Source organism: Ochotona curzoniae, unplaced genomic scaffold (genome assembly GCF_017591425.1).
Source record: "Ochotona curzoniae isolate NIBS_2020 unplaced genomic scaffold, NIBS_Ocur_1.0 contig_2404, whole genome shotgun sequence".
Taxonomy (NCBI): Eukaryota; Metazoa; Chordata; class Mammalia; order Lagomorpha; family Ochotonidae; genus Ochotona; species Ochotona curzoniae.
The window spans coordinates 13,070,855-13,084,509 of NW_024465451.1; the positions used below are offsets into that span (position 1 = coordinate 13,070,855).

The following is a 13,655-nucleotide window of genomic DNA, read 5'->3' on the forward strand; positions in this document are numbered from 1 at the left end:
AAGTAAAATGAAGCAAGTGGCCCACCTCTGTGTTATTTTTAATTAAATCCAGTAGAATTATTTCAAGTGGCAAAGGCAAAGTAATTTGAGCTTCTACTGGAGTATGCTCTGCCGTAGCAAAAAGTACCACAAAGAAGCTGGAAGTTGGTAAAGCTGGTGCCAGTAACATGCTCCTGGTGTTATTATTTGTTATATCAGTTTTGTATATGCATCTATTGGTATAAAATAAATAATATGTTAATGGCATAAGAAGTTAAGATGTTGTTTTAAGAGAAAAGAGGTACTAATATAAAATCAAGTAAGACGAGTTAACAGATAGTTGACATGCTATACAAATTATATCTCAAACTGTTCAAAAGAAAAGGAAGATAAGTACAAGTCTTATGGCTCTAAGTTTGAATTAAGAATATTGATATGAATACATCTTATATCTTTTTCTCTTTAAAAAATAGTTTTTTCCACATGAAAAGACCTGTAAGTAATAACTCCTGCATGACTGTGTAAATATCCCAAAGAAGCAGACAGTGCCATTTGCAACTGAAAGGAAGCAGGGCTCCTTGGGAAAACAGCTTACTCAGCGTGGAGCAAGAAATGTGCCATGGAAGCCTAGAACACCTTCTTGTACAGGAAATCCAAGACACAGATTACTAGAGGGGCCCAACACGATAGCATAGCAGTTTAAGTCCTCGCCTTGAGCATGCCAGGATCCCATATGGGCGCCGGTTTGTATCCTGGTGGCCCCACTTCCTATCCAACTTCCTGCCTGTGGCCTGGGAAAGCAGTCAAGGACGGCCCAAAGCTTTGGGACCCTGCACCCACGTGGTAGACCCGGAAGAGGCTCCTGGCTCCTGGCTTTGGATTGGCTCAGCTCCAGCTGTTGCAGCCGCTTGGGGAGTGAACCATCGGACAAAAGATCTTCCTCTCTGTCTCTCCTCCTCTCTGTATATCTGTCTTTCCAATAAAAATAAGTAAACCAAAAAAATATACATATAAAGATTACTAGACACAGGATTTTGCCAAACCATTTTTTAAGATTCATTTATTATTTGTATTGGAAAATCAGATTTGCAGGGAGGAAGAGAGACAGAAAGGAAGATCTTCCATCTGCTGATTTTACTCCCCAAGCAGCCGCAATGGCCATAGTTGAGCTGATCTGAAGCCAGGAGTCCAGAGCCTCTTCCCATGTGAATACACGGTCCCAAGACTTTGGGCCATCCTCAGTTGCTTTCCCAGGCCACAAGCAGGGAGCTGAACAGGAAGCAGGGAAGATGGAACACAAACTGGAACCCATATGGGATCCCAGTGCATGCAAGGTGAGGATTTTAGCCACTAGGCTACTGTGCCAGGCCCAGCCAAATCTTTTAGACACCACATCCTGATTTCAGAGTTCCTTCATCCAAGTACTGACTCTGTTTCCAATCCCTACTTCCTGCTAACAGTTACCCTGGGGGCAATAGGTGATGACCCAGGTAGTTGAGTCCCTGCCACCCTATGGGAGACCTCAACTTGACTTCCTAGTTCTTGACATTGGCTCTTGTTTTCAGCTGTTCGTCTTGGATTGACCCAGCTCCAGTTGTTGAATGCATTTGAGAAATGAACCAAAGGATGGGAGCTCTGTACATTTCTCTCTATATATGTAATACATAAATATATTATTATTTATTAATAGAACATATTCATTATGTTCTGTAGATACAATACCAAGAAGACAACCACACCTCCCTCTCTCCCTCCCCTCTCTTCATCAGTTTTTGTAAAGACATAAATTTAATACACTGTATTCTCAGGTTGAATTCACCACTAACCATAATACTCAACAAATAAAAAGTAGGAAGACCACAGTTCTACAGAAGCATAAACAGGAGCTAAAAATGACAATCAAATCACAAAACGTACATTTCACTTCTATACATTTTTTTGTATTCTGTATTAACTGCACATATCAGAAAAAAAAACATGATTATTTCTTTTTGAAACTGACTTACTAATACAGAACAACAGGAAGGCTTAGAACTAGACAGGAAACGATCAGTGGGGACTCACACATACCTTACCAGGTAGGACACGAAAATAAATTACTCCTAACTAGGGTATGGAGGATTTCTCTGCACACCCCTCCCAACACTGTTCTATGCCTCAACTGGTGTCATATGCCTTGTTAAAGCTATAAGCCAGTTTAGACTATCCTAAAATCTGCCAAGTTCAGTAAAAAGTATGCTTCAACACTATAAACTGCTAAATACTAAAATGAAAATAGACATGAGACAGCTGGATAGTATCCTATAGCCATCTTAAGGTAGATAGAAGCCAGTTGTATACAAACTATAATTGAAATGTTAATGAAGTAGTCACAGGATGTGGTTAAGAACCCATATTTTCTTTTTTTTTTATATTGATTACATTGCATTATGTGACACAGTTTTATAGGCACTGGGATTCCCCCCTCCCCTCCCCAAAACCGGCCCCCCCCATGGTGGATTCTTGTTGCATTACCACAGTTCAAATTCAGTTGAGATTCTTTCCTTGCAAGCATCTACAAAGCATAGAGTCCAGCATCTTATTGTCCAGATAAGTTCAGCAGTTCCTTGGGGAGACCATCTCTGGTCTGAAGGTAGAGCTGACAGAGTATCATCCGACATTAAAAAAGCCCCGACATTACAACAGTAACAATTTATAACGTAATGGAATTAGTTGACATGGTATTGGATAACCAACATGTTAAAAGAGAGAGAGAGAGAGAAAAAGAGTGCAAGTTCTGAGCCACATCCTATGACTTCTACATTGACATTGCAATTATTAGTTCATATACAACTGGGTTCTATACACCTTAAAATGGCTATAGATTACTATTCAGCTGTCTCATGTCTATTTTAATTTTAGTATTTAGCAGTTTTTAGCGTTGAAGCATAATTTTGCAGAACCTGGCTGTTTTTTGGGTAGTCTAACTCTATAACTGTAACAAGACATATGTCAACAGCTTAGGTGAACAGTTTTAGGAGGGGTGTGCAGAGAAATCCTCAATACCCTAGTGAGGAGTAACTAATCTTTGTGTCCCATCCAGTGAGTTGTAAGTGCATCCTCACTGCCCGTTCCCTGTTTCTAAGCTTTCCTTGCTGTTCTCTATCTATTCTATGTGGTTTTTTATTTGTTGTTTGTTTTGGGGGGTTTCTGGAGCAATCCTGATGGTCACTATGAGAGAGAGTGGGGACCCAAAGTTGGCACCAGGCAAGAACCAGAGAAAGCTCCTCTCCCTAGTCCCGAAGGAAGTTTAGTGTTTTGTTTCTGCGGACCGCTCAGTGCTCCTGGTTGTCATTCCAATGACCTTGGATCCTGCAAGGCAGGGTATGGGCCTCTTCCATCCCATGTGGAAGATCCAAGAACCCGCATTTTCTAACATACCAGTCACTCAATACAATGTTAATTAACCCAATAATGTTGGTAACTGTTGTTGATGTTATGTTGTGGCTTTTAATTGGTCAGAACGATAATCTGCCAGCTCTGCCTTCAGACCAGAGTTGGTCTCCCCAAGGAACTGTTGAATTGAGCTGGACAATAAGATGCTGGACGCTATGCATGGCACATGCTTGCAATGAAAGAAACAAGACTGGATTTGAACTATAATAGTGCAATAAGGTGGATCAATCCACTATAGGGGGAAGGTACAGGGAAGGATGGGGGAACATCAGAGCCTATGAAACAGTGTTATAAAATGAAATGCAATAGTAATAAAAAAAAATGAAACGCAATAAAAAAACTGATTTACTTCACTAAGCATAATGATCTTTTGCAAAAGATAGTATTTCATTTTTTATTTGATTAAGTGATAGTGCACACTTTTTAAAATCCAGTAATCAGCTGATGGACATCTGGTGTCGTTCCATATCTTCATGACTGTGACTTGAGCTGCAACAACCATGGGGATACAAATAACTCCGTCATATGCTGATTTCATTCAACTGGTGTAAATTCCCAGAAATGGAATGACTGGGTCATATGGCAGATCTATTTTTAGATTTCTGAGGAATCTCCATACTGTCTTCCATAACAGTTATAACTGCTTTACATTCCCACCAGCAATAAATCAGGGTGCCTTTCCCCCAAAACTTTGGACTGCATGTATTATTTCTTAATTTGGGGTGATAACCAGTCTAACAGCAGTGAGGTGAAACCTCATAGTGGTTTTTATTTGCATTTCTCTGATGGCTAAATATCCTGAGCTTTTTTTTTCTTGTGTCTGTTGGTTGTTTATATTCTACCATTTGAAAAATGCTTGTTAAAGCTTGTTCAGGCTTGTGCAGTAGCCTGGTAGCTAATGTCCTCACCGTACATGCGACTGGATCCCATATGGGTGCTGGTTCGTATCCTAGCTACTCCACTTGCCATCCAACTCCCTGCTTGTGGCCTGGGAAAGCAGTCAAGAATGGCCCAGAGCCTTGGAACCCTGCACCCACGTGGGAGACCCAGAAGCTCCTGGTTCCTGGCTTCGGATTGGCTCATCTCCTACCATTGTGGCCACTAACAGTAGTGATTGTTTTGTTGTTGTTGAGTTTCTTGAGACCTTTACAGACCCTAAATATTAATCTTTGATCAGTAGCATAGGTTGCAAGTACGTTCTCCCATCCTCTTGGTTGCCTTTCCACTTCATTGAGTGTTTGCTTTGCAGTGCAAAAGCTCTTTAGTTTGCTGTAATCCCATTGGTCAATTTTTGCTTTTATTGCTTGTGCTTCTGTCTTTCCAAGATTTCGCTTATGTCAGTGTCTCGCAGAATTTCCCCCAAAGTTTTCTTCTAGTGATTTGATGGTGTCATGTCACAGATTTGGATCCTCAATCCATTTTGAGTTGCTTTGTGTTAAAGGGGTAAAGGTAGGGGATTTCGTTGAATGCTTCGGCACCCATTTTCCCAGCACCATTTGCTGAAGAGACTGTCTCTTATCCAGGCATTGATTTTTAGCTTGGTTGTGGATGTGTGGATTTATTTCTGGGGTTTCCTTTATGTTCCAGTGACATGTCTATTTTTGTGTCAATACCAAGCTGTTTGTATTAACACCACTCCATAGTATGTCTTGAAATCTGGTGTTGTGATGTCTTTGGCCTTTTTTCTTCTTTTTTGTCGTTTGTGTTTGTTTTAAGAGTGCTTCAGCTATTTTGGTTTCTTGTATATGATCATTTTTAGAAATTTATTTTATTTATTAATTCATTCATTTGAAAGGCAAAAGGAAGAGAGATTGTCCAATCACTGGTTCACTCCCTAAATCACCACAATGGTCAGGGCTTGGCCAGACTGAAACCAAATTCCAAGAGCTTCTTCTAGGTCTGCCATGTGAGCGCAGGGGCCCAAGCACTTTGGCCATTTTCCACTGTTTCCCTGGTGCATTATCAGGGAGCTGGAACAGCCAGGAATCAAATTGATGCCTATATGGGATGCCAGTGTTGCAGGCAATGATTTAACCAACCTGGTATGCCATGCTGCCAGCCCCCTAGCATCATTTTTTTCTAGGTCTGAGAAAAATGTCACTGATATTTCAATTGGGATCCCATTTAATTTGTAAATTGCTTTGAGTTATATGGACATTTTGATAATATTAATTCTTCGAATCCACTAACATGGAAGATTTTTGGAAGGTCTTCTATTTTTTTTAATATTTTGTAATTTGTACTGTAGAGATCTTTGACAGTCTTGGTTAAATTTATTACCAGATATTTAAAATTTTGTAGCTATTGTGAATAAGATGTCCTTATAAAGGTGTTTGTTGTTTTTTGCCATGGCATTGTTTGTGTGTACAAATGCTATTGATTTTTGTGTGTTGACTTTATATCTTGCAACTTTACCAAACCATATCTGAGCTCCAATAGTTCTTTTGTGGGAGCCTTTAGTTTTATCTTTTACAGAATCATGTCATCTACAAACATTGATAATTTTATTTCCTCCTTTTCAATTTATATCCTTTTTCATTCCTTTTTCTTGCCCAGTTGCTCTTGTTAAAACTTCCAGAACTATTTTGAAGCACAATGATGAAACTGAGCATCCTTGTCTGGTTCTGATTCTTAGTGAAAATGCTTTCAGCTTTTCTCCATTCAGTATAGTGCTGGATATGTGTGTGTCATAGTATTTCATTGAGTACATTCACATATATGCTCGTCAGGGATGTTAGTTTATAAATCTGTTTCTTCCTTGTGTTACGGTAATGCTGACCCCATTGAAGAAGTTTGATAGTATTCCCTCCCTATTAATTATTTTGAATAGTTTGAGACAAATTGGAGTTACTACTTCTTTAAAGGTTTGGTAAAATTAGGGGTCCAGCACCATGGCCTACCGGCTGAAGTCCTCACATTGAATGCACTGGGATCCCATATGGGCACCGGTTCTAATCCCAGCAGCCCCACTTACCATCCAGCTCCCTGCTTGTGGCCTGGGAAAGCAGTCAAGGACAGCCCAGAGCCTTGGGAACTTGCAGAAGAGCTCCTGGTTCCTGGCTTTGGATTGGCGCAGCATTGGCTGTTGTGGTCACTTGGGGAGTGATTCATCGGACGGAAGATCTTCCTCTCTGTCTCTCCTCCTCTCTGTGTAACTGACTTTGAAATAAAAATAAAATGGATCTTTTAAAAAAAAGGTTTTATAAAATTCAACAGTGAAATCTTTCAATCCTGAGCTTGTCTTTTTTTGGGAAGCTCTTCATTACTGATTCTATCTCTGCGTTGGTTATTGGTCTGTTAGGTTTTCTCTGTCTTCCTGATTCAGTTTTGATAGGTTGTATGTGTCTATAAATCCATTTCCTCTGGAGTTTCCAATTTGTTGGCATATAAGTATTTATAGTAATTCCTGGTGATTCTTTTTTAAAAAAAAAGGATTTATTTTTATTGGAAAGGCAAATCTACAGAGAGGAGAGACAGAAAGATATTTATTCCATCTACAGGTTTGATTCCCTTAATGACCAAACTACTAGAGCTGAGCTGATCCGAAATGAGGAGCCAGGAGCTTCTTCCAAGTCTCCCATGCAGGTGCAGGGTTCCAAGGCTTTGGGTAATCCCCCAATGCTTTCCCAGGCCATAAGCACAGAGATGGATGGGAAGTGAAGCAGCTGGGACACAAAGCAGCACCAATATTGAATACTGGTATTTGGAGGTAGAGGATTAGCCAATTCAGCTATTGCATAGGACCTGGACTCTTTTTTAAAAAAAATGATTACTTCATTATTGTTGTTGTTGTTGTTGTTGTTATTATTATTATTGGAAAAGAAGATCATGTCTACAGAGAGATGGAGAGACAGAAAGATACTTCATATGTTGGTTCATTCCCTAAAGGTCCACAGTGGCTAGAGCTGAGCCAATCTGAGGCCTGGAGCCTCCTGCAGGTCTCCCACATGGGTGCAGGGGCCCAGACAAGCCATCCTCTACTGCTTTCCCGGGCAGGGAGCTACATTGGAAATGAAGCAGCCAGGACAAAAACTGGTACCCATATGGGGTGTCAGCACTTGAAGGGGAAGGAGTAACCTGTTGAGCCACCCACAATGACTCTCTGTTTCTGTGATATTCAATGTAATATGTATTTTCGAGTCTAATTTTACTGATAAGTATCTTCTCCCTTCCCTCCCCCTTGTGTGTGTGTGTTAATTGGGCCAATAGTTTTTTCCCAAAAAAATAGGTCTTCATTTCAATGGTCTTTTGTATTTTTTTGTTTAAGTTTTGTTTCTCTTTTAGTTTTAATTATTTCTTCCTTCATAGTGATGTTGAGTTTTGTTCTTGTTTTTCTTGATCCTTGAGGTCCATTTTTAGATCCTTTCTGTAATGTCTTTCCAGTTTGTTCACAAAGGCAATAATTGCTCTAGTCTTCCCTCTGAACACTGCTTTGCTGTATTCCATAAAGTCTGACATCTTGTGTTGTCATCTTCGTTTGTTTCTAGGAACTTTTTTTTTCTATGACCCATTGTTTATTCAGGAGCATATTATTCAGTCTCCATGTGTTTGCATATTTTCTACAGCTTCCTATGTTATGAATTCCCAGTTTCGTCCCATTATGGTCAGAAAAGATGCATGGTTTGATTTTAGTGTCTTTGAATTTGAGACTTGCTTTATGGCTGCCGGGCCGTGTTGTCTGCCCTAGAGAAAGTTCCACACGCTGGTGAAAGGAATGTGCCTTCTGCTGCAGCAAGGTGGAGTGTTCTGTAATATCAACTCCGTTTGCTCTGTTAGCTCTGTTGCTTCGTTGTTGATTTTTTGTCTAGTTGGTCTGTCCATTGATGACAGTGGAGTGTTAGAGCCCCACCCCCATTATTATTTTATTGGACTCTCAGCCTCTCAAACAAAAAGAATAACTAGGATGAATCCAAAGAATTCAGGAACCACTTGGAAAGGTTCCTCTTGCCAAAGACGATGAGGTAGTCTGAGCAGCTACAAGAATAATTATTCCAGTGATTGACATCTATCAAACGGGACTATTAAAACATAAAAATTCCTTTTTTTTTTTAAGATTTATTTATGTTTATTGGAAAGACAGATTTACAGAGAGACGGAAAGACAGAGAGAAAGATCTTCCATCCACTGGGTCACTCCCCCAGTGGCTGCAACAGCCAGAGCTGAACTGATCCAAAGTCAGGAGCCAGGCACTTCCTCCTAGTCTCCCATGCAGGTGCAAGGTTCCATGTCTTTGGGCCATCCTTGACTGCTTTCCCAGACTATACGCAGGAAGCTGGATGGGAAATGGAGAAGCCAGGACATGAACTAGTGCCCATATGGGATCCCAGCGCATGCAAAGTGAGGTTTTAATCTCTGGCTATTGTCCTGGGCCCAAAACATACAGATTCTTAACACTAACAGGGGAGAAACTTCATTAGTCACCTTTGGAGGATGATAAAGAATCATCTCATTATCCTGAAAATGGGTAAATTGCAAGGAAATCATTTATCTTATCTTCCCTATGTGACTCGTTCCTTAGGATAACCAAGAACTTGATGAGAGAATGTTTATGTAAACATTAATATAAGAATTCTAGCCTCTTAAGAAAAAGAAATTGTCTTGAGCAGTGATCTATCTACATTCTGCACAGAGTGACCGGGCACTTGCTAAGTTGCAGCTCAGAATGGGGCACCCAGTGACCATTCTCCACCTCCTGAGGGCTCTAAGAGATGTGACTGTTAGGTCTCCTGGCCAGTAGACTGCTCCTACCTGATCAAGCCTCCAGCCCCACCCACGGCCTCCAGATTGCAGGACAGAGAGGAGCATGCTGAACACAGTCCAAAGGGCCCAATGCTGTGGCACAATGCGTTAGGCCCCTGCCCATGATGCTAGCATCCCATAGGAGTGCCAGTTCAAGTCTCAGCTGCTCCACTTTCAATCTGATTCCCTGCTGATGTGCCTGGGAAGACAGTGGAAGATGGCACCCGTGCATGGGCCCCTGCTGTTCAAGTGAGAGACCCAAGTGGAGTTCCATACCTCTAGCTTCAACCTAGCTTAGCCCTGGCCAGTGCAGCCATTTGGGAGGTAAACCAGGGAGGGAAGGTCTCTGCACACCCACTCTCCAACTCTGCCTGTAAAAATAATTTTTAAAAATCAATCTTTAGGGCCCGGCGCAGTGGCGCAAGTGGTTAAGTCCTCGCCTTGCACACCCGGGATCCCATATGGGCGCAAGTTCTAATCCCGGCAGCCCTGCTTCCCTTCCAGCTCCCTGCCTGTGGCCCGGGAAAGCAGTCAAGGACGGCCCAAAGCTTTGGGACCCTGCACCCGCGTGGGAGACCCGGAAGAGGCTCCTGGCTTCGGATCGGCATAGCATCGGCCCGTTGCGCTCACTTGGGGAGTGAATCATCGGACGGAAGATCTTCCTCTCTGTCTCTCCTCTCTGTATATCCACCTTTCCAATAAAAAATAATAAAAATAAATCTTTAAAAAAAAATAATAAATCTTTAAACAGTGTCTGAATTCAACTGGAATGTAGGGACCTTGGGCTCCTGTACCCACATGGGAGAGCAAGAAGCAGCTCTGGCCCTCAGCTAAGGTCATTGCAGCCATTAGGGGAATGAACCAACAGATGGAAGATCTTTCTGTATGTCCTTCTCTCTATATAAAAATCTGCCTTTTAGGGCCCGGCGCAGTGGCGCAAGTGGTTAAGGTCCTCGCCTTGCATGCCCGGGATCCCATATGGGCACCGGTTCTATCCCGGCAGCCCCGCTTCCCTTCCAGCTCCCTGCCTGTGGCCCGGGAAAGCAGTCAAGGATGGCGCAAAGCTTTGGGACCCTGCACCCGCGTGGGAGACCTGGAAGAGGCTCCTGGCTTCGGATCGGCATAGTATCGGCCGTTGCGCTCACTTGCGGAGTGAATCATTGGACGGAAGATCTTCCTCTCTGTCTCTCCTCTCTGTATATCTGCCTTTCCAATAAAAAAGATAATAAAAATAAATCTTTTTTAAAAATCTGCCTTTTAAATCAAAGAACCAATATTTTTTCAGATTTTTTTTTTTTATTGCAAAGTCAGAGAGAAGGAGAGACAAAGATCTTCCATTCACTGATTCACTCCCCAAATGGTCACAACAGCTGGAGCTGAGCCAATCTGAAACTAGGAGCCAGGAGCTTCTTCTGGGTCTCCCACATGGGTGTAGGATCCCAAGGCTTTCAGAATGCTCTCCTTCACTGCTTTCCCAGGCCACAAGCAAGGAGCTGGAAGGGAAGTGGAGCAGCCAGGATATGATCCAAGTGCATTTAAGGTGAGGACTTTAGCTACTATGCTACTATACTGGACCCCAAAATAAATCAAAGAAAATAGAGTTGAGTTTTTAGACATGATCATGAATATTTTTTATTTGAAAGGCAGAGTTACTGAGGAAGGAAGAGAGAAAGACTCTTCCATCTGCTGATTCACTTCCCAAATGGCCACAACAGCCAGAAGTAGGCCAGGCGGAAGTTAGGCGTCAGGAGCTTCTTCCAGTTGTCCCATATGGGTGCAGGGGTGTAAGTATCTTAAAGCCGTCTTTTGCTGCTTTCCCAGGCACATTAGCAGGGAGCTAGATTGGAAATGGAACAGCCAGGACTTGAACCAGAACCCATATGGAATGCCAGCATTGCAGGTAGAGACTTAGCCGACCATGTTACAATACTGTCACCAGCGTGATAGTGTTTTTATTGGGAGTTGTTTCAGTAGGTGCTTATCTTTTAGAAATTAACACTGAAATAGTTTGCAGATGAAATGACATAACTTCTAAGCATTTTCAAAACAACAGAGAAAGTGGGTGGGGATAAAAGAAAAACAGGCCTGTAGCTGATGATGCCGAGTCTGGCCAAGTGGTCCCTGGGGGAGTCCTGAGGCTCTTCTCCACTTCCTTTTGAGTGCAATTTTTCATAATAGTAAGTTGAAGAAATGGAGGAGGAAAGAGGTGCACTCTGCTGGCAGAAGAGCTCTTGGGAAAGGACTGGCTCAGTCAGCAAGTGGGGCACGGGCTGCACGAGGAGCCTCTAAATCTTGGGGGTCCCCACTGCGATGCAGGTCCTGAGCGCCAGGAATGCATACAAGAGGCAGAGAGGTCCCAGAACTTGGCCAGGCCCCCGCATGATGCTCTCGGCTGTGGTGGCTGTGATCCGTCGTCCCTCCATCTCCTTCTGGCTGTCACCGGTGGGACCACTCCTCTCCTCGGGTTGTGTTCTCACTTGGCTGTCTTCTTTTGTATTTTTTTTAAATTTTTTTATGCTTTTTCATTTTTTGGGATCAACTCATGTTTCCAACAGTTTATGGCTTTTTCCTCTGACCCAGTCTCTGTACATCAGGAGGAAGTCTATAAAATAATACAGGAAGATCAGATGGATGTAAACCAGAAGTTTCATTGTTTCTGCGTTGGTGGATTACCATACTGCTTTGTGTTTGTATTGATTTGCATTTTTTTCCAAAATGAACATGTATTTCAGACTATACAAAAAAAGGGGTTTGCTTGTTTGTTTTTAGTATATGTGCTGCCGAAGCAAGCACTGCTTGTTTGTTTTTTTGTGATTAGTTTTAATTTTGGGAGACAGAAAGACAAAGAGGAAGAGAGCCAGAGAGAGCGCTCCCTGTGCCCACCATGACCAGAGTTGGACTGGGCTAGGCTAAAGTCAGGAGCCGGGAACTCTATCCAGGTTGTTCTCAAGAATGGCAGACACTCAAGTACTTGATCCATCACCATCACCTGCTTGATGCCTCCCAGGGTCTGCATCATCAGGAATTGGCACCTGGAGCCAGGACATCAACCCCAGCATCTTAAGGGACACCACATCTTAACCCCCCGCAAGGTGGTTTTTATTTAAGTTACAAAGGCAGATATACAGAGAGGAGGAGAGACAGAGAAGAAGATCTTCTGTCCAAGGATTCACTCCCCAAGTGACTGCAATGGCTGGTGCTGCGCTGATCCAAAGCCAGGAGCCAGGAACCCCCTCCAGGTCTCCCACGTGGGTGCAGGGTCCCAAGATTCTGGGCTGTCCTCAACTGCTTTCCCAGGCCACAAGCAGGGAGCTGGATGGTAAGTGGAGCTGCCAGGATTAGAACCGGCGTCCATATGGGATCCCGGGGCTTTCGAGGCAAGGATTTTAGCCAATAGGCCTTGGAGCCAGGCCCCACAAGGTGCTTTTTAAAGTACAAATTAATATAGTGAACTTTAATGATATGGGGGGAAAAGTAAAGTGGGCGGGGGGAGGGAGAGTAACAAGGAAAAAATGTGTTGAGATCATTTGGCTAGATCTTTGGAGATTTTATTAGCCTGTGACATCCAGTACATGTTAGGAAGCAGATAAAAGCCTGTCCTAGACTGACTAAGAATCTTTACAAACAATTTATAACACAGACCTGAGACAGAAGGAGGGATTCCTGCTGTGTGGCTGTGACACTGAGACAATGGCCAAGCTCCTCACTGTCTCTGATGAAACAACACACATTAAGTCACTGAGATTTCACAAGCCCAGCATAGGAAACATGTGTTGCACTTGTGCCTACAGGGAGGGAAGGGACCACTCAGCTGCTGGCACCAGAAGTCCCCAGGAGAGCCCGCGTACTGGAGCAGCCTTCTCATGGCCTCCAGTGTCAGTGGGCTTCCTCCGGCTAGTGAGGGGAGAGAGGACAGGACGGAGGTTTGCTCTAAAAGTGTTGGAATTCCATGTGATAACTGGGACCTTTCCTCAGGGGAGTGGCCGTTGGAATGATGTTCACGAGGAGGGAAAAGGATGGATGGTGGTGCTTATAGCACGTGGGGAGGGGATTTTTTCTGGCCCCTGGTCCCTGGGCCGGGAGGGCTGTTCCATGAGTTATATTGGGTTGAATGAAAAGGGACTCACAGCAAGGCAAACTATGGTCTGGTCACCTCCTGGGCTGCCAGTGTGCCTGGAGCCAGGTCGCAGTCCCGTTGCAGGGACACCTGTGGAGAGCCCAGCTCCCCCTGGGCCTCCCTTCCATCTTGACCTGCTGCTCCCTGAGCCTGTGCCTGCCCTGCCCCAGAAGAGGGCAGCTTGCCTGCTCCCTTCCTCCAGCTCACTATGGCTTTACCCTCCTCCTCTCCCCCAAACTCTGCTCTCTCCTCCCAGCCCAATCCCCTGAAACGGGATTCTTCCCCTCCCTTTATCTACCCGCTCACCCTCACGGGAGCTTAGTGTCCTTCCACACTGTCCACCAGTGAAGGCCCTCGGGTCCTTACTGGTCGGAGGCCCATTCCC

The 13,655-nt window shown here is 43.6% G+C and overlaps 1 protein-coding gene across 5 annotated transcripts in view; it reads left to right on the forward strand.

Annotated features, from left to right (window-relative positions):
- The window catches only part of ST3GAL3 (ST3 beta-galactoside alpha-2,3-sialyltransferase 3), a 221,900-nt gene that overhangs the window by 181,404 nt on the left and 26,841 nt on the right, over window positions 1–13,655 (forward strand). The window lies entirely within an intron of this gene.